The following is a 19151-nucleotide window of genomic DNA, read 5'->3' as shown; positions in this document are numbered from 1 at the left end:
TTGGGGCCAGTGCTGGGTTCAAAATGGTACTGGGATCCCCTAGCAGTATAGGTCAAAGTGCTATATAAGGGTCTTTTGTGAGACTATCAATAGGGGCTGGAGATACTGGGGATCACTCCTGTCCTATCGGCCATACCTCTTCCTATGCACCCTAGCATCTTTCTCAAACCTCAGTTATAAGCTTAACCTCAGTATTTGGAATGTTTTGGAGGCAATACGTATACACTGTTCGAATGCTCTGAAGCAAAACTTTTCCATAATCCAAATGGCTAGAACTAATACGTAGACCAGCATTCACAAGGCCCTGCTATTCATGAGCAAAAGAATGAATCTAATCTTTTTGAGTTTAGTGAATCAACCATAGGATTGTTCCTGAAATACCTTTATGACCTAGATCAGTGGTTCCCAACCCTCTCCTGGAGGACCACCAGGCCAATCGGGTTTTCGGGATAGCCCTAAGGAATATGAATGGAGCAGTTTTTGCATGCTTGTCACTTCCATTATATGCAAATCTCTCTCATGCATATTTATTAGGGCTAGCCTGAAAACCTGATGGGCCTGGTGGTCCTCCAGGACAGGGTTGGGAACCACTGACCTAGATGATAGGGAAAGTGATTCAATGGATTAAAAGCCCTCTGGGGATAGATAAACTATACAAAACAAATACTTATATGAAAGAATGCCTCAATACAATACATCATTATAAAGTATTTCTATAACAACATTAAGCTAATCAAATTTACCAAGTCTCCAACCCACCAATTCCTTTTTCTACTAAAAGAAGCCAAGTTAAAGCTTCAATACCCTCTTTAAGCCAGCAAAAATAAATAAACGCTGTCGCTTCTGGATAATCTCACAAAGGGATACATTTTCAGAGATTTAGGTTTCTTTTAACTCTGCTAAGTCAGCTACATCCTAGTAAGTACTTGGTTTACAGAGAATATGGAAGTAGTTTTGGTTCCATAGAATAGAGACAATCTAGGGTGCATTTTGGTGTCGTGTTAGGAGAATATGTGCAAACATTTATTTTTCAAACTTATATACATATAGCAAATGTGCTGCTCACGTGCATAGTTTGCGCTATCATTTAAAAGTGCAATAAGTCAATATTTAAACACAATCCCCTGGATTCTATATATGGTACACAAAACTGTGTGTGTGATTTTCAGCATGCACCCAATTTGCTTGCATAAATTAATTGAGTAACGAACCAATTAGTGTTGATAATTGGGTGCTAATTGGTAGTAATTAGAATTTCCACACACACATCTTGCTATATGCTTGCAAATTCTTGTCCACGGATCTGAAAATGGGAAGTGGTCATGGGAGGGGCATGAGTGGGTTATGGGTGCTCCAATAATTTGCATGCACTTTTACAGAATACATCTGGTTCATACCTAATTTAGGCACAGGGATTTCTATCAGGTTTTAGTTGGTGTAAATCCTCATGCCCAGCTTGTAGAATAGCACCTAAAGCTAATTTTTTTTAAGTGTTGAATTTTTTTTAGGGGGGGTATCATATATAGAATTTGGTCCAGTGTGCATGGCTTTCTTATGTTTGAAAATGGAGTTTGTGCAGGATGAAAAGTATGCATTGCCTGCTAGAAGCCTTATTGAATATGTATCCATGACGGTTTAATTCTTGTTACACCTGCATCTATAAACAGAGAAAATAAACCTCTTGAGTTTGATATTCAACATTAATAATTGAGCTGAAAAGCCACGATGCCTTTACTATTCAGGACAAACTGCAAAACTTCACTTTTCTGTTGATCTTAAAAATCTGCCAAAAGCATTAAAGACTCTGCTAAAAAATAAATTATGCCCTTATCGTTTATTTTGTCCAAGTTCAATAAAAATAGTTCTTTTGTTTCCAGAGCCTCCCACTCTCTGAAGGTTTAGAAAGGTGAACTTTTTCCAGGATCCAGTTTCTTCATAACAGAGCAGATTCCATAGATCATACTGCAACCACTTTTGGATTATTAACTCAGTCACACCCTGACTTTTTGATTCATTGACAAATGTAAGTATTATTGCTCTAATCAAAGGTTACTATCTCAACAGAAATACAAATAATAAAAACTACAGTTATGCCTTACTTGATAATTGTAGTTAATAGAGTTCTCTTCACAACAGTCACCGACTAATCACTCTATCAAATAATAGATGGACTTTGCTTGAATGTATTCCTCCTCCTTATTTTTAATACTTCAGGTATTTCTTTAAACAACCATTCTGGTATATCATTTAATGTGGGAGAAGGGAGTGCTGTTAGAACTAGTGTTGCCCGATTCAGAGAAAAATATTTTGATTTGATTCGATTCGATTCGATTCACCCTGTTGAATCGATTTTTTTTTATTTATTTTTTTTTTCCGATTCGATTCGATTCACTGTTAATGACACAGCTTTTTAAGTTTAAACATTTTATTTAACCAAGGCAATATCATATCAAAAATTCCCAGCTTCCATCCCCAGCCCCCTAGACTCACCAGCTCCCCTTCCAATTCTCAGCTTCCATCCCCAGCCAAGACTCACCAGCCCCCTGCCGATTCCCAGCTTCCATCCCCAGCCCCCAATACTCACCAGTCCCCGGCCGATTCCCAGCTTCCATCCCCAGCCAAGACTCACCAGCCCCCCTGCCGATTCTCAGCCCTCCCTGCCGATTCTCAGCCCTCCCTGCAGATTCTCAGCCCCCCTGCCAATTCTCAGGCCCCCCTGCCAATTCTCAGCCCCTCTGCCGATTCTCAGCCCTCCCTGCTGATTCTCACCCCCCCTGCCGATTCTCAGCCCCCCTCTGATTCTCAGCCCCCTGCTGATTCTCTGCCCTCCCTGCCGATTCTCAGCCCCCTTGCTGATTCTGAGCCCTCCTTGCCGATTCTCAGCCCCCCACGCCGATTCTCAGCCCCCTGTCAATTCTCAGCCCCCTGCTGATTCTCAGCCCTCCCTGCCGATTCTCAGCCCCCCCCGCCGGTTCATATACTTACTCGACTGGATGTGGAATCGCGAGGAAGAGAGTAGAAATGCAGAGAGAGCCAGCAAAAAATACCGTTTACTTCTGAGGTCGGCTGCATGAGGTCTGCTCCTCCCCCCTCAATGCTCCCACGTTCTTTCGTTTCTTCTGATGTAACTTCCGGTTTTGCAAAACCGGAACTTACATTAGATGGGAACGAGTCTGGTGGCTGGCGATGAAAAAAATAATGAACTTCAATCGGGGCTGAATCGGTGAGTCCGGTTTTTCACAAAAATGAACCGATTTGAATCGATTCACCTGATTCGAATCGGTGAACCGATTCAAATCGTGAATCAGGCAGCACTAGTTAGAACTAGTCTTGTCAGTATAGCCTTAATGCAAGCTATCATTGATCCCTTTCAACTCCCCTTTCTTATTATTTTTTTATATACTGTATTTCTCTTTTTATAAATACCAGATGTTTTAAATTAATGTTTAATTTCATTAAGATTTGTTTGTAGGCAAATAAATTAATGTATTTTCCAATGTGATAACTTTAACAGACATTGGGCAAAATTCACTAAACCTCCAAACCATGCACGATCCGTTTCCTATTGCATGCCGGCCAACTGATTCAATAAAGGCCTGCATGCAAATGGGGACAATCGTTAGCACGCCCTCTACACACTCCCTACCCACGGCCAGAGCGATCCCCGCTCATGCGCACACCCTGACAGTAGTGACAGGAGAAGCAGCCTCCTGTCACTGCTGTCAGGGCTCAGTCCAGCCTAGCTCTCTCTTGCCTGCTCCTGGACTCTCCTGCTCTCTGCCACCCTTCCCTGCAGTGCAAGCCCGTGGTGTTAAAGTGGGCCTGCACTGCGGGGAACAGCAGCAGAGAGTAGGAGAGTCCGGCAAGCAGGGAAGAGAGATCGGGCACTGGCCTGACACACCAGCCCTGCTCGACACTGGCTCTCACCCCCCTCCCTGCACGGCCCTCCCTGCACAGCCCACTCACCCCAGCACGAAAAAAGTTGGAAGCAGGAGAGGGCCCCAGGGAGGAGTATGAGGCGCCTCAGCCAATCAGGGCCTTAGGCCTCTCCCCGTGCATCAGATGATGCGTTGGGGTGGGGCCTAAGGCTGCTATTGCACAGTGGCGGCCCTGGGGAGCAGGAGCAGGAAGACAGTACTCCTGCTCCCGAAGATCGTTGCAGGAGCAGGAGGGTCCGGGGACCCCTCCTGCTCCCGAAGATGGATTTTATTTTGCAGAGGAAGGAGCAGGAGGGTCCGTGCACCCCTTCTGCTCCCGAAGATGATGGCAATCCTTGGTGGAAGGATCAGGAGGCACCGGGCACCCCTCTTGCTCCCAACTATTGCAAAGGTACCGGGGTGGGTGGGCTGGGCCCGATCGCCTGGGCCGACCAGGGGTGGGCCCGAGGATGGAGGAGTAGGAGCAGGAGGGTTCCCCTTCTGCTCCCAACTTTTTCGTGCCAGGGGTGGGCCATGCAGGTTGGGGGGGATGGGGCACGGCGAGGTCCATGCAGGTCGGGGGTGGGGGAGCGGCCGTGCTTGGTGGGTGCGTTTTAGTGAGGGGGTACATATTTTTTTTATTCATTTTTATACATGTCTTTTTTATTCATTTTTTTTAATGGGGCAGAGACCAGAAGGCCTTGAGCAAACCAGAAGGCCTTGAGCATGCGCAAATGCTCAAGGCCCAGTCCAGCCCAGCCCAGCCAAAAGGGAGGATCTTCGTGCCCAGTCCAGCCCAGCCCAGCCAAGAGGGAGGATCTTCGGACACCGGCACCGGCATGTCCTGTGCGTTGGTGCTGGTGCTGGTGCCAATGCCAAATCAGGGTAAGGGATGCTATTTGGGTGCTTGGCGGGGGATGCAGGATCGCGGTGGGTGGGGGGCCACGCGAGCAGAGGGAGGATGCCGGATCGCAGGGGGGATGCCAGATCATGGGGGGTATGGAGCAGCACCGGTGGCTTCGGGGGGGGGGGGGAACGGAGCAGCGCTGGTGGCCTCAAGGGGGGGAACATATCAAGCGAGTTTCCATTCATTCCTATGGGGAAACTCGCTTTGATATACGAGCAATTTGGTTTACGAGCATACTTCTGGAATGAATTATGCTCGTAAACCAAGGTTTCACTGTACTACTAATTTTGTAAACTGTTTTGACCTGCTTGTTCAGACTGGGTATTAAACATTAAAAATTAATACTATGAGCCAGCTCCTCCTTGATTTGTGGTCTAAGGAAGGATAATCGGATATGCCACAGGTTTTGTTTTCTTTTGAATGTATAATACATCTTTATACTGTATTTCTCTAACAAGAAGTTAATTTTCTTGTAAACTTGTTGAAAATAATAAAGAATTAAAGTAAAAAAAAAAAATTAATACTAATTTTGATTCTACAACACATCAAGGATATATTTTAAAAATTCACTTTATTTTGGATTGCCAACAGTAGCAAATTCCATAAATGAGACATAAGTAACACACTTAAGAGATTGTTTGCAGTTACGATATCAAGCGGGCAAGATTGAAATGAACATATCTACTGGAACTGTTTGAGGGCTGCAGTGGAGGATTATGGGAACCGCATGTGGCCCTGGGGTCATGCGTTGGAGACCACTATCCTATATAAGCCACACGTAAGCGCTTAGAACTGAATTTTTTTGGCACCAAATTTTCTGCGTCATTTTCTGAATCTGGCCTTTCTTAGTTACTAATGTTAGCGTAAGCAAAATCCTTTTCCAGAACTATGAGAAAGTGGATCAATAGCATTTGCAAGGACACCAAGTACCGCTTATGAAACGAGAGAACTGTGTATGACTGGGGCGCATGGTAGAGGAAGCAAGCAGAAGGTGAAGAGATCATCAAATTAAAACCAGTTAAATGTAGCAATCATTTATGAACGGGGACAGCTCAGGGTAATTCCATCTCTCCCATAAATAAACAGATCAACTTCCAGTAACTGTAGGCAAACTAAAAATATTATTATACATTTAATAAAAACAATATTACACCTAAAATCAGAAACCTGCAAAATGTTAAAGCAAGTAATGATTATTAACTCTATCATAGGCTTTTTCTAGGTCTAAAATAAAGCGGTGTAATTTCCGTTGTAGGCCACTATAAAAGTAAAGGCCAATGAATAAAACCAAAACAACAACAAAGAATATAAGGTGATAACATTTTATTGGACTAACTACATTTTTAAACTAAGGCCCTCTTTTACTAAGGTGCACTGAGTGTTTTAGCACTCGTTTAGCGCATGCTAAATCAACGTGTGCGCTAACCGCTAATGTGTCCACAGGATAACATGCACGCGTTAGCGTTTAGCGCATGCTAATATTTATCGCGTGCTTAAAAGCATAGTGCACCTTTGTAAAAGAGGGGGTAGGTTGGGATCTAAAATCCCCATTTCTCAAGTCATAGCCAGTAAAAAAAAAAAGGGCAGTTCTATAACTGGGCACCAGAGGGTACCTGGCAAGAACCTACAATATTCTTTAAAGGAATAGAAACGTCTATTTTCCTTTATAGAATGCTAATATCATAATGAAAATATGCACCTATAATTTAGGTGTGAGCACTTATGTCAGCCATAGAGCGGGATCTCAGTGCTAATGCTGACAGAAACAAACCCCCCAAACTCTAACAATACAAAGAAACAACAAAACTAGAACAATAAAAATCATGATTTGAAATTCTAGGATAACTGGAAGAGGACAGCTCCTACATCACTTTTCCTCTACACTCTTCCTGCCTTTCTAAGAAGAGTGAGTTTATAACTATCCCCCCCTTTTACTAAACTGCGATAGTGGTTATTAGCGCAGGGAGCTGCGCTGAATGCTCCGTGCTGCTCTTGATGCTCATAGAGCTCCTATGAGCATCGGGAGTAGCGAGGAGCATTCAGCGCGGCTCCCTGTGCTAATAACCGCTATTGTAGTTTAGTAAAAGGGGGTTCATATTACTTCTAACATACAAGCTGTATATAAGTATATAGATAATGATCTAAAATAAATAATATAATTGAGAGGGAAAATAATCCTGATACTGTCTACTATCAACTGTCTACTCTAATGATATTCCAGAATCTTATTTCGCTGTGTACAATAGTTAGGGCTTCATTAATTACATGTATGTGATAAATACCTGACTGGGCCTAAATTTCAGATTGCAAAATAAATTCCTGTTCAAATCCTTGCTCATAGTGATAACATTAAGGGGTCCTTTTACTAAGGCGCGCTAACCAATTTAGCACACGCTAAATGCTTAGGCGCCCATAGAATATAATGGGCGCCTTAGCATTCAACGTACGCTAAATTGGTTAGCGCACCTTAGTAAAAGGACCCCTACATTCCATAAGATATGTTTACTTTGATCATACCCAGCTTGAGATATTACTTATTGACAAAGAAGGATCTGTTGATAGGTAATTGTGTGAGTAGATATGAGGGAAGGTCTTCTTCTTTAGGTGCCATCAACTCATGCTCGAGTCCTAGTGGCTTGATGAATTACAATTCTAAATAGAAATTGGTTTTGTGCTAGTTCGGTAAGGTCCTCCAGCGACATCCCCATTGCTGTTTTCAGCGTGTCCAGCCATCTGATTGCAGGTGGCCCTCTTCACCTGGTTCCTTTGATCATCCCAAACATGATTGCCTTGAGTGTATTTCATTAATTCTTGCAGTTGCTTCTCATTGATGTAGACTACTATTACTTTGCATTTAATTTTGTGTGAAATATGTATATAATATGTATATGTATATAATAAATGCAATAATATAATATAATAAATGCAATAATATATGTGTAAAATATGTATATAATAAATGCAAATAAAATAACTCCTTGCAATGTAACTGTTTATGGCATTCCTTGGTTGAAATCTTCAGGAAAGGCTTGACTTTATTGCTTGTTCTCACTCTCTCCTCTTCCATTTTTGCATTACAAGTAATTCAGGGTCCAAGTTTTAGTTGCTATGAGTAACCCCATCCAGATAATTCAACAAATGCTAATTTTCTAGATCATTATTTTGACAGAAAAGAATGGTTGGCTGTGCAATCTGCAAATCACCAGTGTTGGTCACATTATTTCCTGTTAGTGGGGACATTCCAAGTAAATGACCTCTGCTCACTACCATCTGAATTCGGCTGCTTGCAGCACTTGGCATGCATGTGATGAACTCCCCCACCTCTTAAAATAGCCCAGACGGGTTAAGCAATGTGAGGAGAAGGAATGAACTAGACAGACAGAAAAGAGAGGAAATAGCGAAACTGACAACGAGAAGAACTAGTTACTAGTAATTTTGCACAGAAAATCATGAAAATTATAGAAGTTCAGACAGAGAAAGCACTGTAGAAATTTGCTCCTATCATTCTGTACCCAGTAGTGAGATACTGTGCCAATCCCTCTTTTTAAACCTAATTGGTGCACAGTGAAAACAAAACAGTAAAAAAAATATATATATATATAAAATAAAAGCAACATAGGCTGATGATCATGAACTTAGATTGTGAGAATGTAGCATGATATGATTAATTTTTCCTGTATTTAGCAATGATAAAATTTGATTTTTTTGACATAAAGTGTGTTTTCTGACCTGGCTTCAAAAGTTGTAAAGTACCTCCTTTCAGTGAATACAAAAGACAGGTTTGGTATCAGGATTAAACAGAACTTTACTCTACAAGATAGGCACCATAAAGGAAGGTTTATCAGTCTTAACTACCTCAGTCTACATGAACAATACTTAGGGCTAGATGCACTGAAGTTAGTGATCGTATGATTGTTTTTACCAGCCTAATGCACAAAACAACTGACCACGTGTTTTCCCCCTTGAATGTCCATTTTCCAATCCAGCCATGCAAATTAGCTAAAACCCAATGCAAAGTAGCCAAGCGATTGATGCACTAACATCGCTTTGCTATGCAAAAAATACCAAAAACACGTAGAGGGGCATAATTAAAAAAAAAAAAAAAATCTAAGTACCCTTTTGGCCTAAGGCCCTAAATGCTGAAAGTAGCAGCAGGGAAAATGTCCATTCTCAATATAAACGTCCAAAATGAGGTTTATTTTTTTTTTTTTTAGAATGGCCTACCTCTACGTTCAGCAGTGCAGTTCATTGCATTGAATTTTGTATTCACTTATACATATGCCCAATGATGAGAGCAAGTGAGCGAGCTATAGGCTGTGCACCTATATGAAAAGAGTTGCTAATGAGGGTAGGCTCTCGATGTAAAGAATTATGGGTATATTGATGGTGTTGGGATGTGAAAAGTGAGATTCTGATTGCGCCACAACTAATTTAAGAGTGCATATTTTTAATGGAAATTGATATCACCACAGTTCTGAACTGAAAAAGTCAAAGGACTAATTTTTTTAAAAAAAATGTTGAACAGGAGACAAGTTTGACCCTTGGAGGACCCCACAAGAACTGCCACAAAGTTTCCAACCCACTACTTCCACAGAAAAGGAACATAAACCAAAAAAAAGAACTGAACCAATGAAGGTCCTGACCTCCCAATGCTTATCTCAGCCTGACACTCCAAAAGTAAGGCATGATCTGTATGATCAAAAGCATCGGCCAAGTCCAGTGAAATTGTTCAGGCCTTATCCAAGTCGGCATAAATTTGACTAAGCAAAGCCACTTCAGCCACTTCAGTGCTAAAACCCATTCTGAAGCCTGGTTATGTAAAACAGAGACTTTGGAATAAGAGGGTTTGGGAGTTCATGTATTAATGGGAGCCCGAGACCCCTGTGTCGATGAGCAGAATATAACATGAGGCTGGTAGTGCCCTTGTGGTGCCCATCGGCTAGGGTTTGTTGCATTAGCGGGGCAGAGGAGGAGGGAAGTATTTGGGGAAAGATTGGGCGGTGGGCCTGTCAATATAGGTTTTTAAAAAAATGGATTGGAGGAAGGCAGGGAAGGGTACGGGGCTGAGGTCATAAAGCCGGGACCCTGGAGGACTCGGCTCCTTCTGGGGTCCTCCAGGGTGGCTTTTTCCCACCCGCCCGTTTGTGGCAGATGTTGGTAGCTCGGGGGACGGATCTCCCGAGCTACTGGGTCAGGGGGCTCATCAGGTGATGAGTGTTGGGATGGCAGGGAGCCGTGCCCAGTGGGTCAGGTGACCCGGGTAAAAGGGGCATGAGGGACATGCCACCCTTCTGATCCTTGCTGTGGTGGCGGGGTCATGGGCACTGAAACTACTCATTTTTGGTAGCTCGGGAGGAGCTCTTTTGATATGATGTTAATTGAAGTTAAGATATGTTTTATAATAATAATAATAATAACAACTTTATTCTTCTAAACCGCCACAATCTTGCGAGTTCTAGGTGGTTTACAATCAAGAGTGGTGGACATTCAGCGAAATACAATAAGTAGATATTCAGAGGAAATACAGAGATCAGAGACCTCAGGAGGCAATAGTTTAGAAATACAATTTGCTGAGCGAAAATGTAATATGTACATTTTAGTAGGTAATGTCCGACAGGACCTGTTGGGGATAAATAGCAACGTAAAGTTACGATAAGATGAAGATAGCAGATTATATTTATAACAGTGCTGTAAGTTCAGGTGGAATATGGAGGGGGGAGGGAGAGGGAGCGCGGATCAATTGTTTAGGTATTTCTGGAACAGGTATGTTTTTAGGCGTTTCCTGAATTCCCCGTATGTAGTGGGCGAAAGCAGTTGGTCTAGGTCTTTTATGTGTTATGGATTAATAAACTGAGCTGTGGCTAATTTTTACCATCATAAAGACTGTAGTTTGTTTGTGGTAAAGTTGGTGGGGGAAGGTTATGATGGTAAAGGGGTTGGGTGTGAGTATATAGGCGGACAGCAGGGCCTATCCAGATCCCGCTGTTACTATCTCTTTTAGGACCTCTTTTACAAAGCTGTAGTAGCGATGCTGCCGCGGTAAATATACTGAAGCTCATAGGAATTGAATGGCTTTGTAAAAGGGGCCCTTAGTGTGGATACACTGAAGGGTGTTAAGAGCTGCTTGAAAATTCCTGAATGAAAGTGAATTGGGAAGAATGAACAGAACATATTGACTAAGTGAAACATGTTACACAATAAAAACACTGGTCCCTATTTTTCAAATTAAGTTTAGCCTTCTCTATGCCTTTAAAATAATATTCCATTTTACTTGTACTTGCTTGCAAACTACTTTTTTCCCCCCCCGGAAGGAATATAATCTTACATAGCTTTATTTGTATAAAATCATGATATATATTCCCAAAAGCAAAATAAAAAAAAAAACAAAAAGAAGCCCAAAATGCTCGCACAGAAACCAAAACAGACCAAAGAAAACAAAACAAAATCTGTTCCAATACAAAAAATGGTATCAGAATAGCCGAGGCAGTTCTGTGACCTGGTTTTATTCTATCCTTGATCCAGGTAAATACAGTATATTGATATTAGAGAGATGTTGAATGCATATGAAAGATGCACATTTGTATAGGTGATTTTTTCCCCCCCTATCATCTTAACGGTGGGTGGAATGGAACACATTAATGAAATATCTATAGTGTGTCTTTCTCTGGTATACTCCAAAAATATTCAAATTTGTGGCTTTTTTTTTTTAACAGACTTCTCCAGAATATCAGTCTTTATGGCAGTTGCCATTTGGTTTGTTTCAGATATTCATCCTCCAGCAGGGACGATGTTAAACCTTTCCTATCATACATACTCTGATTCCTATATAAACATTTTCCACACTATCCAATAAATTTTTTACTTCATTATTAGGTAACTTCCAATCTGTAAACCGTATATACTGATAATCTCCACTATATTCTGTTATCACTTGATTCCCTTGATATGTAATTCTCAAAATTGAATCCTCTACCACACCATGTAATGTACACGAATCACTGTTATGTAATTTATCTAGATAATCTATATTACGCAATTCTTTTGGTAATTCCTATAATTTGTATTCCGCCTTGAACAATATATAATGTATAATGTATTCGAAATTAATTTTCCTATGAACTGTTTTCCTACCTTCTTCTACTCTATGTTTATAACCTAACTAATTTATTTTTCTCAAGTACTTTAGCAAGAATGTGAGCCTTTGGGACAGTCAGGGAACTCTAAGTACTCTCTCTTCATCTTAATTAATCTTACTTATTTTATTTCTTCTGTTTCTACTGTAAACCGCTTAGAACCTCACGGTACAGCGGTATATAAGAAATAAAATTATTATTATTATTATTATTAAAATGTTGAGGTCCAGGGCAGACATTTAGCAGGGTGCTCCAAAGCTTACCATCAAGTTCTCACGTCTTCAGCTTCAGATGCTCCTGGAGCTTCCTTAGACTTGGGGCCCGGGGCAACTGCCCTCATCGCATCCCTGGTCTCCAGATACCCAAAAGAATGGAGCCTCAACAGATTAAAATACAACGTGGATGAGCAGGGCTATAAGATGGGAACATTTTTTTAAAAGAGAGCATGTCCCAGTTCATATAGTATGCCTGCATCCAAATCGCCAACCGTGGAATGTCCTTGGCTACATTCTAACATGGATCATACGGTCTCGACTCCTAAAATTACCCTAGCAGAAATACATACATGATCTGTATTTGAAAAACGAGCCAATGCTTCATTTTAAGAATTTATCATGTTTTAGATTAAGGCAAACTTTTAAAAGAATACCTACTTTCCCATTATAAAATTACAACAGAGAAGAGAAGAAAAGATTTTGCTGGCCTGAGACTAGCAATGTTACTTTAAGTGATTTGGCAACTAAAGTTTATTCTTCCTTTTGTCCTGATGACTGAATGGAAACATCTCTCAGCACACTCTTTGCTTAGGCTCTTATGCCTAATGTCATTATCTTAATTGGTTACACACATTTTCTTTCCTCTGTTGCGATCTGAACTGGGTTCTCTTCTACTTGCCTTTTTACTTGAGATAGTCAACAGCATTTTGTCCTTATTGAGTGGAGTTTACACTTTAAAAATGGAATAAACTTTTTAGAAAATATAACCATTCTTCTCCACATGTTCCACAACATGTCTAATGGACCAATTGGGATGCACGTTAAAAAAACACCCCAAAACCGCAGGGGTGAAGGATGCCTACAATGTAGATGTTGTTCACATGCATACAGAGATGTCTAGGCATGCCTACAGATGCCTAAGGCTGGCGTAGGTGTGGTTTGTGCCAGAAGTGGCCTTAGACATCCATAGGTGTGCCTAGGCACTTCTCATAGGCGCGAGTCAGACGCCTTGGTTTCAAAACAGCACTAAAAATACCTTATTACATGGAGATATAAGAAAGCTGCCGCTGGTGAAAAGGTCTCCTTCTAGAGACTTGGGTTACTTGGGCAACTCTCTTATCTGATTCCTTCATGGTTTCCTTTTTGGTATTGTTTGTAGAACCACCAGTGACGCCTTCTGCATTATAAAGGGCAGCCTTTTTTTTTTTTTAATCTTTATTAGTTTTCATTTATTAACAGTGCAATATAGTGAATTTAAACATAAATGAATCAAACAAAAGCACTTTAAATATACAAATATTTCAACAACAAACATTTTCACCCTCCTCCTCCCCTTAATGAAAATAAAACTACATGTATAATTTCAATAAAATAGATATAATGAAGAATAATTATAATGTTTTCCCATCTCCCTCCCTCCCACCCTGGATGTGTAAGGAGGACAGATAAAAAGAAAAAGTACATGATAACTATTGTGATTCAATAAATGATGTCAATGGGCTCCACACCCTTTCAAATGCACAACTATATGCTAAAATTTCAGCATTCATTCTTTCATATTTGTAGCTAGAACATAAGTTTGCCCACCAGAAAGTATAATTAAGCCTTAATTATTATTTCAATCACACTTTCTTAGAAAATACATTTTACTCAGTGGAGGGGCTTATGTAACCTAGAGGGGAAGGCCTGCCCTTTTGAAGAGGCAGGCCTGCTGGCCAGAGGGAGTAGGCATCCCTCCGGCCAGCCTTTGTAAGCCTGGTGGAAGGGGGTGGGTGCCCTCTCCTCCCTCCCCTGCCTTTTGACAGGCAAAAAACTACAATTGCGTTTTTTTCAAAATTCGGAGGGGTTCCTGGAAAGGAACCCCCATGAATTTCGGGGGAGTACTGTATTCACTTTTCATAACTCAACACTATTGCTATTGGTTTACCTGAGTATACAAGGGTGCCCCACGATATCTGATGGACAGTGTATTTCCTTACTTTGGGTTTCGATAGCTGCGCTCGGCAACACATTTTTTTGGGAGATTCCATCAAGAAAAGAGCTGAGCCTGCAGGGATGTGAGAGTGGGGGCATTTTCATGTTGTGGTCCAGAAGAGTGGAATAGACTCCCATCTTACATTAGACATAAAAAAAAAATGTGGATGCCTTTAAGAAACTTTTGAAAAGACATCTGTTTTGTTGTATGAAATACACAGTATAAGATGTTGGTTGGTGAAAATCTGAGTTGTATTGGGTTGATCGAGATTGATTCTTGGTATAGGAAAAGTGATTGGTGATGGTATTATTGTCAGGCTGGTATTTTATTTTGATTTTATGCTGAATATGATTTTTTTTTGTAAGATTTCTGAAATGTTTGTGAAGTACTATTATGTGTGTTTTTCTGTACTTCGCCTTGAAAAAGGCGGATTATAAATAAACAAACTATAAACACAGAGTGAAACATGTGAACACAGAGTGAAACATGTGAAGAAAAACCTTCAAAGAAAAACCTTCAAAGACTTCAGCGGATTCTAATGCCGCGGCTAAGCTTATCTTCACAAAAAGCAAATTTGACCATGTCTTACCGCTCCTGTCCAAGCTTCACTGGCTTCCGATAATCTCCAGGATCCACTATAAATGCGCCTGTCTAACTTTCAAGATCCTGCACGGCATCCTTCCTCCCTTTATTCCACTTTCTTGGAATTCCTCAAATCCTAATTCCACCAGATCCACCCAAAAATTAAAACTATCCTTCCCCTCATTAAAAGGCATTTCCCATACAGGAAAACTAGGGACCTCTCTCCCCTTCAGAATCACTGAGCTCTGGAACAACTTTACCTCCCCTCTTCGGAATCTGAGCTCCCTCCAACTTTTCCGTAAACATCTGAAAACCTGGCTATTCTCAAAAATGCAATACTTCCTCCCTCTCTGGTATACTAAGCCCTCTAAACATTCTTTATACTATGGCCTTTAACCCTTCATTGGAGTTCCTTTCTATCCCAACTCCTGTAAACCATGTCGAGCTCTGCGATTGTGGAGAGGATGCGGTATACAATCCTAAGGTTTAGTTTAGTTTAGAAAGGCAATTTTATAAAGGGCTAGAAAACGAATTAAATAAATAATAAAAAAATGGGCCAATCGCTCTCCTGATGGTCCTGATGGTGCACCTATAAAGTTGTGCTGAAATGCTCGCTAGCATCTGGTAAAGCTCTCCCACCTATCAGAATTGATGCCCAGCTTCATGCACAATTGTGCCCCAAATGGCGGCAAGGTGCCCAGGGTCAGCAACTACTAGGGGAAGGCAGGGCAGGGGCATAGCCATGGATGGGCCTAGATGCGCCTGGCCCACCCAGTATGGGCCCAGGCCTCACCACCAAGCAGCTACAGGACACAGGCAGCGACTCTTACATGCTGCCAGCGGCTGATCCGGAAGTCTTCCCTCTTGACACATTTGTTGCCAGAAGACAGAAGTTGCATGGGCTGGTGGTGGGTAGGAAACTTTCCCTCTGAAGCAAATTGCCCCCGTGATGCAACTTCCTGTTTCTGCCTGCGGCAGAGGAAAAGCATCGGGGTCACTGCAGGCAGCTTGTAAGAATGGCTACCACACCTTCTTGTATGAAGGATATTGTGGGGAGAGTGAAGACATCAGTAAAGGGAGGATGGATGTGAATAAATTGATCATTACAATCATTTTCTGGCTCCCTTCTGTCCCCTCCTATCCCTTCACTCTTCCCTCCCCTAATTCTTCCTACCTTTCTCTCCCTCTTTTTTTGCAGCTTCTTCTGAGATCCACTTTCACTCTGCTGTGGTCTTCTCTTTTTCCGTTCTCCAAATCTGTTCTCCTTCCCCTATTCTCTATCCCCTTCCTCCTTTTCTAGCATCAATTGCTAAGATCCCTTTTCCCCTAAAAGGCCCACGTGAAATAACAGCTCACAAAAAATAGCTTAATATGCACATGTATGAAAACTTGCCATATAATTGCCACAGATTGTGCAAACTCTGCTGCAGAACCTTGAAAAATCGGCCATGGGGGTAACCATGGGCTTTGCACACCTCCACTGAGTTTACTCCCTCAGCAAATGACTCAAAGTTTTAATCATTGCTCCAAAGAAAAACAGGCTCTTGGGACTTAATAAAACTTGGGTTGTTTGCTTAGTGAAGTATAGCTGGTGGATGATAAGTACTAAATACCAATGTATTTTGACCAGATATATTTCTTTGTCATTTAGGACCTAGTTCAACCAAATCTGAGGCTTCAAACATTTGCAACAGCAAGTTAACCTTTGATTTGAATGGATAGAAATAACACCTTGAATGTTTAATATTCTGTGCTGCGTACGTTTAGCAATGCAATAGAAATGATAAGTAGTACGGCAGTAATTGGGGAGAGAACGAGAGGCCTACCCAAAATTGGCTGTCTGGCTACATCACTGGTGCAGGGCACAGTGGGGGAGAGGGGAGACACAACATATATGCACTGTATTATTACTCTGCAGAGCACCACTGTGCAGCACAAGTCCAGGGACCTCCCATACCTGCAAGCCTTCTAGGGCTGCTGAATTATGTTTGGCAGGTAGAAGCAGTAACGATCCAATGCCAAACTTAATGTCTGCCAACCACAACATGATGCACCCGCACCTCAAGTCAGTGGTGTGTTCACCAACTACTAAACCTAATAAGAAAGAATCCTTCCTCCAATCCAGATAGGAGAGCAGCTGGTTGAATTCTAAAATACTGTACTATAATAAGTATATACTACTTATTAAAAAGAATATTTTTTGGGGTGAATGAAAGGAGAGTCTTCGGTCTTCACAACTCACAACAGGGTAAAAACCCTTGACTCAGAGTTGACACACCAGTAAACCCAAAAGGGTATTTACTTGTGAAACATCCCAGGACCTCTCCCCCAACGCATATGTAGGTGAAAAATATAGCGTATCTCTAAGTCTAAATGAAATAAAGGAAATACTTATCAACAACATTTCAACCGCTGCTGTCCTACACCGTGGAAACAGTTCAGCGTCTGATAACCATGCCTTTATAAATTACTAGTATTTTAGCCCGTTACATTAACGGGTGCTAGAAGTCTGGCCGGCTCCCTTAGTCCCTTGCCCCCCCCCTCTTTCCCTTCCCGCGGTCCCGACAAACCTGCCGACTCTAGCAGCGTCTGCAGCACTCTACACACGCTGCTTCGTGGCCTTCTACTGTCCTGATTTACTCTGGCACGTCCCTGATGACATCATTAGAGACGCGGCAGAGCAAATCAGGGCAGTAGAAGGCCCCAAAGCAGCGTGTGTAGAGTGCTGCAGACAGGTTTGGAGTCTGGGAAGGGAAGGGGGGGCCGGTCAGACGTCGGGAAGGGATGGGAGACCGCAAAAAACTTACTGTTTTTTTTGCCGCGAGAGAGCAAGGAGTCCAGCGCTGGTGGCCAGTCCTGCTGCGAGTGTAGTTAGGTGCTAGAAGGCTGGGGACTCGGGCATGCACACTCCTGCCGCCACAGACATACACCTCACGGATCAGTGAAAACGGAACACACAGGTAGGAGTGCGCATGCGCGGCTAGGGTTTTATTATATAGGACAATAATATGAACATAGCCACAAAAATCAGCTGGTGTGCTCTTCTATCTGGATTTGAGGAAGGATTCTCAGTTGCTTCTCAGTGGTGTATTCATAGCATGTGTGTCATGCTCTGAAATGCTGTGTGCCACTCTAAGCCCTGGCGAAATAGCAGAATATAGGCATGCATGGTCCAGTGTGATATATTTATGAACATCTCAAGTGTCATGGTGTATGAGTTCATACACGCTCAATCGCTTTCCCCCTAGCTGGTCACACAAATGCCTTGCTTGCATAAACAAGGCCACAAGCTGGTCACAATGTAAGGCCTCTGTGTAACCGAGAGCAGAAAGAGATCTCCACCTCTTTCTGCCCTTGTTTACTTACTACATGAAAAATTGTTTAATCAAACCCTCTTCCTGTCTAGCCACGCAGATTTTCAATTACTGTCAAACTAGTGGCTCAGAGATATACAGTCTCAGACTGGTATGTCCTAACTTGTTGACTCCCAGTGCAACAGTACAGACCTTGTGGTGGCTCTACACTCTCAGGTGATAGCTGAAGGCTGGTAGGACACATCAGGAGTTATAGACTTCTATTACATATCTCACTGATATATCAAAAGGAATATTGGACTGAGCGATGCAACAGAATAGCATGGCTCTAGATAAGCCAGGGTTCCCGATGCATGATGGCCTGTACAAGCTACAACAGTGCCTGGGTCAATTGTGGCCAATTCAAGGGATCTGTTATCCATCCTTATAGGTGTGAGGCTCTACAAATGTGTTAAGGGGTGTGCTACAGTGTGGCACCCTTCCATTAGAACACCATACCCCTCATACATAGCACAGTGGATTGATCCAGGACAGGAGCCTGCTCACGTACAGAATGCCTACAAGAGTGGAGGAGATGCATGCAAATCTCTCTCATGAATATTCATTATGGATATCCTGAAAACCTGAATGGCTGGGGGTTCCTCCGGGACAGTTTTGAGAACCATTGAGAATGTGCCTATATGGCCACATCCCAATACAGTAAGATGTACATTTACACCCTGTACCCATGCAACTACAGCCTCTCTGTAAGGGATAGCAATATAGGTGAAGATCGGGGTAGGGAGAGTACTTGTGTGTGATCAGGAGAACAGTGAGGGCTCAGGTCTGACATACTTTTTCAGCAGAGTCTCCAAGGGTGGACCATCAAGAAGACAGAATCCACTTAGTGGACAGACCAGCTTTATAGGTAGTAGAGAGCATAACAACAAAAGAATAGCCTTACTGGGTCAGACCAATGGCCCATCTAGCCCAGTATCCCGTCTTCGCGGTGGCCAATCCAGGTCAAAAGCACATGGCAAAAAATCCAAATAGTAGCAACATTCCATGCTACCAGGGGCAAACGGTGGATGTGGGATGTTGCCATAATGGACTCAAGAAACAGGAGTTT

At 42.2% G+C, this 19151-nt stretch overlaps 1 protein-coding gene across 2 annotated transcripts in view; it reads left to right on the top strand.

The window, feature by feature from the left end:
- PTGFR (prostaglandin F receptor) overlaps positions 1-19151 on the top strand; it is a 101595-nt gene that overhangs the window by 39188 nt on the left and 43256 nt on the right. Inside the window, exon 4 of one of the 2 annotated variants that reach the window (XR_004536574.1) lies at positions 1878-2023. The gene's annotated coding sequence lies outside the window, so the exon portion shown is untranslated. Of the gene's footprint in view, positions 1-1877; positions 2070-19151 lie in introns of those variants that run through there. The other variant, XR_004536575.1, reaches the window with a different exon arrangement.

The sequence above is a fragment of the Geotrypetes seraphini genome, chromosome 12 (genome assembly GCF_902459505.1).
Source record: "Geotrypetes seraphini chromosome 12, aGeoSer1.1, whole genome shotgun sequence".
Lineage (NCBI taxonomy): Eukaryota > Metazoa > Chordata > Amphibia > Gymnophiona > Dermophiidae > Geotrypetes > Geotrypetes seraphini.
The sequence above is the reverse complement of the archived record's forward strand: the minus strand, read 5'-3'. Positions and strand labels throughout refer to the sequence as shown.